General features: G+C 42.4%; 1 long non-coding RNA gene across 3 annotated transcripts; it reads left to right on the top strand.

Annotated features, from left to right (window-relative positions):
• Window positions 1-2,690: 2,690 nt before the first annotated feature.
• Window positions 2,691-5,282, top strand: LOC102717271. Of its 3 annotated transcripts, XR_005812377.1 has the most exons (5): window positions 2,691-3,239; window positions 3,338-3,423; window positions 3,534-3,828; window positions 3,988-4,052; window positions 4,409-5,282. It is a non-coding gene; the product is annotated as an uncharacterized LOC102717271 (long non-coding RNA). The 3 variants fall into 3 exon arrangements; XR_423728.3 differs by lacking the exon at window positions 4,409-5,282 and having other exon boundaries at window positions 2,693-3,239; window positions 3,988-4,396; XR_005812378.1 differs by lacking the exons at window positions 3,338-3,423; window positions 4,409-5,282 and having other exon boundaries at window positions 2,699-3,239; window positions 3,610-3,828; window positions 3,988-4,396.
• The last annotated feature ends 1,170 nt before the right edge of the window (window positions 5,283-6,452 follow it).

Below are 6,452 nucleotides of genomic sequence, written 5' to 3'. Positions count from 1 at the left end.
GCATTATGATCAGTCCTTCGGTCTCACTTCACATATGCATGTGAATCCCAACATTTGCAGCGCTGATATATTCCATATTTCCTCATAATTAAACCAAACTCTTGGATTACAAATGAATGCAGATGCTATGTACATATACTTAGGAATAATCAAGAATAATACTAATACTGGTATAAAATAGTATTAGTATGAAATATGGGTGTCCCATTACAACGCACAGTTACTTTATTAGTAAAATTAAAAATCTATAATATAAAGTGACACGATGAACTTCTATATTGATTTTTTTAAAAAAAATACACCATTTAACGATTCGATTCGAGAGAAAGCCGAAAAAAATACTGAGATTAATTAGCCGAAGAACAGAGCATTAGAGAATGGTCTTGCTCATCTCGAAGGACGGCAGTGAAGTACAGTACTAAAGTGTATGCATGGACAGCGGAGCGGCCCTATGCAGATGTCCATGGCATCGGCAATCCAAGTGTGGTCGGTCTGCTCAAGCTAGCATGTTGGCCCATGCGAGCAGCAATCCGTGCCTGTGTCCTGTAGCCTACGGACGATCGGGTGAGTTTTTTTTTAATTTTTTAAACTTTTTAATAAATAATTGTATTACTAAAACCTTATGGAGTTATAGATAAGTAAATTCAGAGTCTAAACTTTTTTTACCAAGACAGCCCCTCCTGACGACGTGGTAGGAAGAGTTATAATGCCAATTGGCTACCCCACTTATGTGTCAAGGACTATTGTCATGCTAAACGGGATGACGTGGCAAAAGATTTATATGGTGAAAATATTTAACTAATCGGTTTAGTAATAAAATTATTTATTAAAATAAAAAATCAACCGATGGAGGAGGAAGAATGCAAGGAGTCTGCAGCCACGAAAGCTGGTGTACCAGCTCACTGTCTGTTGTCGCTTGGTTTTTTTAAATGAAATGTGAAAAAAATTTATATGTGTTTTTAGTGATTAAGAAATAAATATTAAAAAATAAACTACGATAAAAAACTAAAACTAAGTCTAAATTTAAAGTTAAATATTTAAATTTTAGCATAAGAACATAAAAAAACAAAAAGACGAGACCTTTGGTCCCTGCGGTGGTGCTGACTCGTCCGGCTGGAGCATTGCTCATATAAATCATGTGTGTTTTGTACTTGTAAAGACTCCTCTCATTCTAAAATATAAAATATAATATAAGTATTTCTAAGATTTCAATTTGGTGTCATAATACAAACATTTATCCACTGATACTTATGATTTTAATCACTCTAATAATTGCAGTACCAATCATATGCTTAAAAAAATAATCTATCCAATTCAAAATCCAAAAAAAACCAATGAAATGACTAAAAGACGATTTTTGAGATTTCCTTGGTCTTTCTTTGGAAAAAGACTAAAAAATACTTATATTCTATTTTAGAATAAATGAAGGCGGTACTAGCTACCTCTATTTGCAGGAATGGAATCGAACAGTCATCGGCAAACAAGAGACGAGAAGCACTTGGGCATATCTTCACTCGTGTCATCCGGGCTTCCTCCTCCGCCTTTTACAACAGTGCTGAAATATGCCGTGCAGATAGTGAGAGAAGATATGGAGACAATGGATCGGCTTGACGCAGACCAGACCCCTCTCCGGTATGAATTTTTTTGTTTGTTTCTGAAATAGCCTCATTCACCTTTACACTATAACAAACAGAAGTTACACATCTCGTAAAGATCAACCAAATTTGTTGTCAGTCCCACCATATCCCTCAGAAAACTCCATTCCACATTGCTGTACGCCTTGCTCATATCTAATATTATCTAAAGTCTTCGAAGCCGCAGGGAAATGGAGTTCCTAGCATTTTTTTGACTGGCGTGGCCGCTGTGGCCGCGCCTAACCCTGCCAGTGGATTGTAATCCAATCTAAATCGGCTCTAATTTATTTTTTTACTAATTAGTTTACCAAACCAACCTGCACCAATTATTTTTCATTAGTATCCGATCCAAACCAATCCAACTTTGATTTTAGCCCAACCCGCACCAATCCATTTGATTAAAATGGATTCAACCAACTCTTACAAAATGAATGCACCATTTGATATGTATAAACTTGGACCTAAAATTTTAAAACTCATGTTCACACTATAAAAGTTTATCAAATTTGACTGAAATTTAGTGGGATGATCTGTTATGTATAAAAACAACTTTATACAAATTTGGTCGATTTCTACATGTAGGCCCTACGTATGTCTATTATCTTATCCATTAGCTAGTATCTATTTACCCTCCACGGGTTTAATCCATTTAGAACCTAAAATAACCTAACCAAATCCAGTCCATACCAATCCATTTGTCTCTGTAACCCAATCCAATCCAGACCATTTGAAGTTACAATCCATTTGCACCCAACCAAACACAATCCAAATAAAAACCAACTCATTTAACCCATTTTCAGCCAGATTTTGCAATTTTCATAAAAGCTCTCGCTTTTATTTGTATTTTGTTATAGGTCCCTCGTGGAACAGTCTCTCGTTTTGTGCTCTTCTGTTTAGGCCCCCTACATCCTGAATCATTATATGTGAAGAAAGAGAAAATTCACAAAATAGGACTGCGCTCTGAATGATGGAAAGTTAGGGTCCTTTTTGAAAAATAGTGTGTCCCTATCCCCTACCCCTGAAACACTAGCCGTCGTCGGTACCCCGCTCCTCTCCTCTCGCTCGCTTCGTCGACCACCCCACGCCGTCGCCGCCAAAAGGATAGCTATGCTGGTTACGTGGGGCGCCACCTCGTGCTGCCGTACCACGCGTATGCTCTGTCCGATGGGGCTGTCGTGGAGGTGGGCGTCCGCGGGTGCGTCGCGGTGGCAATCCGAGGAGGAGGCTATCGCGGCGGGGTGGTGCAGCGTCCGCAGAAAGGGGCGCTGCTGCCGTGCTCATTGCCGGGCACGCAGACGGCGGAGTCGAGAGGGGCATGGTAATCCTCGGAGGCCCTGGCGACCCGCTCACCCCTGGGTGGACCGCCACGGCCGGGGTGGAGCACCTTACCAACCTATCCACGGCCGGTGCGCACCCCTCGTTAGGTTTGTTGGTGTATGCCTTGCAGCGGCAAGACCTGCGAGCTTGCCGGAGAAGGAAGGAGCAGCTCATAGACAGATCGATCTGAGCGCGTTTTGTAGCAGCATCAACTCCTCTCTTCAGCGACCCCTCACGGCCTCATTACCTCCGTCGGAATCAATCTCATCCATCCAGGCACGCAACAAGGTACAAACACTCACCTCCTTCATTTCCCCTTTATTTTTTGCTTTGCTTGGTTGATTTTGCATCCTCATTCGCTGCCTTTTTGGTACCACCACTTGCAGTTACCAGTTCTAGCATGCATAGTTGTTGATTGATGATAAATAACTAATTTTGTCATATGCTGCCCTACGATCTCCCTTCTAATTAGGTAGGTACAACACACAGTTTGTAGTGAGGAATCAACATCTTAATTATTTTGTATTTTGTATTAGAGTCTAACGAAATCTAAGTTCGTTCACTGCCATGCTATCTTTTCAGCTCTCTCATGATTGGTGGTAACTGTTGGTCCCTGTGAGTTTGCTGACTATGTGTTTGTGGAATTGCCTCCTAGCAGTAGCTGTGGAAGAGCTAGAGAGGGAGTTGAGAGAGGAGCAAGGATGACTATGCCATGAGGTGTTGCGGCTTACATGGTGTTTACAGGGAAGTGGATGAGGAGCAATATATATGACATCATTACTCATCCTGATGTTTACAAGGAAGTGGATGAGGAGCAAGTGGAGCGGGAACGAATGGCAGCTAGCAATTCGATGAGGATGGAAGTTAGATGTTGCTGGTACATAACAATTACAGCTAATAATAACTGTAAAATTGGCATGAACTATTGATCCTTCATAGAGTTTTTGCAATGTTATTTTTGTAAAAACATAAATCATACAATTTCCAAGAGTAGGAATATATTGTAGGGTCTAATGCTGCTTGTTTAAAATTCCAGGAATTAGATGGCAGTCTTTTTTCATCCACCATATTAGCAATTGGAGTTGCAAAGTTGGTCAAGAGGTATGATACTAATGTTTCTTGATCAGATTATAACTGAAAAATAAAACCAAAGAATGGCCTGTTAGCAACTCTGAAGATATGCTACAGTTTTAGCCTAAAGGGTACAATTCAGTCAATCTTAGAGATGCATAATATTGAATGTCTTTTCATTGAAAATGTAATGAAGAAATCACTTTATATGTTTGGAAAATAATACGTTTCTCTTGAACCTTTCACTTTGATGTTGACATGTTTAGGAAGAAATTGTACATTTATTTGTTATTTTTTCCCTCCAAATTACTAATAGAAGATGGTTGTTGATTGTTTTTTTTCATTTAGTGTATGATAATTGATCTATTTAATGTTTGTTGTCCTAGGAGGATTTATCTATCAATTCGTCTTGACTGTATATTCAATCTGAAGCAATTTTCTCCCATCTCTCATAATACAGTTCGTGAAGGTATAATTTCATATGCTGCCACGTTTATTTTGGGCCCCCTTAGGATAAAACTTTGAACTACTTACTAACTTAAATCAGGTTATATCCTTCAATAGAACAACATAGAAGCGTACAACAATTCTGGTTACCCTTATGTGAAGATTGCAAATCATACAGCAGAGTGAATACTAATTTTTTATAACAATACATTCATAGAGCAGACTGGTACAGCACGCAACGCGCGCGTTCCACTCTAGTCCAATTTAATTGCGGTATAGCCATTATCCCCATCATCGCTTATGTTCTGATCAGATAATGTGTCACTTTATATGCAATCAAGATGTTATCTAGGATGATTTCCGTCCAGGGACAAAGGCGTTCTGTATGGTACGGGACATATATAATCTCAGGCAAATTTTTCTTCAACTCATTTGCAAGCACCCTAGACACTATCTTGTAAATCACATTACAAAGACTTATTACGGGCTGGAGATCAGTTGTCTTGTCAGGCTCTTTCACAGTTGGGATAAGAGCTATACGATGATCTTTTTTTTAGAAAAATGATCCTTTAATTTTTATTTTAAAACTAAACTCTCTAAAACTTATATCCAAATCAGAACAAGTATTGTTGCGGTGGAAGCATTATCTAACTTAATGGCTACGCCAGTGCAAAAACGTTATTTAATTGGGCATACCAGTCAAAATGGTATAGCAGAAGAACACTGTTGCACCAAGTGCTTATGATATCCCCTTCTCCTATATATTTCATCCACAAAGATTGATTTTTAGAAGGCCACGTCATCGTTAAATCATAACCGTCCGATCCTAGTTTAGATTTCGCCACGTGTCCATCTGTAAGTCGGACTGACGCACGCCCAACCGATTTCCTCTCCCCGCCGCCCGCCGATCTCCTCCCCAACTCCCCCCGACCTACGCCATCCGCCGTCTGCTCCCGATCTCCTTTCCCCACCACCCGCCGATCTCCTCCCTCCCACCCCCGCCCTGCGCCGGCCGCCAGCCCACGCCCTGTGCCGCCCACTTTCTTCTCTCCTCGCCGCCCGACGTTCCCGCACATCCTGGTAGGCCTGACGCTGCCGCAGCACCTGCCGGTGGTGAGGGAGGAGCCGCCGCCATCGATGGTGGGGCTGACGGTGGTGGAGGTGCGGAAGGTGTTGCGCGCCCACCAGCGCTCCTCAACCCGCCGCCCACCAGCGCTGCCTCACCTCCTCCCCTCCTCCCCCCACCCCGCGGCCTGCTCTCCTCTCCCCACCGATCGCCACCCACGCCCGGATTCGTCGCGCCGACCTCCCACCCCTCCGCCCTCCACCGACCTACGCTGCGTGCCTGCGTCGGCCTGCTCTCCTCTCCTCGCCGCTGGCGCACTGCCTATTCCTGGATTCGTAGCATCGGGCTGCCCCACAATGCGCCGGCCTACTTGCCTCCCCCCGTGTGACGCTAGCCTGCTCTCCTCTCCCCGTCGCTCTACGCCGCCCGCATCGGGCCACCCTGCGCTGCATTGGCCTCCTCGCCTCCCCCGCGCATCCCATCGATCATCACAAGCAGATGGCGTGGCCACTACCTCCATCGACACCTGATGGATTAGATTATGGAGATGCCTAATCGCCAAGTCAATTAACCAACCATGCTGAAAGGGAAAGTCCAACCAAGAACATCAGACTCTCCTCTATTGGTATTATCTTTCTCAAGTTAATTGCTGTTTTTTGTTCAACCTATATGATTTTAGCAACTTTTATGTTTCTAATTGCTTTATTGTTTCAATGCTCAAAAATTTAGAATATAAGGTACATAATGTTACAATTTCTTGGTATGGTTACATTTTGTTTGGAATTATACATTTGCTCAAAGAATTGCCCAACCGTACTAAAACATGGTCACATGGAAATCCTGGTGAGTTCATCAGTAGTCTTTTATGGCTTACGTTAGATTTATAACTGATTTATAAACACGTCTGAACATACTAA

Source organism: Oryza brachyantha, chromosome 8, assembly GCF_000231095.2.
Source record: "Oryza brachyantha chromosome 8, ObraRS2, whole genome shotgun sequence".
NCBI classification, from domain to species: domain Eukaryota; kingdom Viridiplantae; phylum Streptophyta; class Magnoliopsida; order Poales; family Poaceae; genus Oryza; species Oryza brachyantha.
This window is presented reverse-complemented; position numbering and strand designations above follow the sequence as displayed.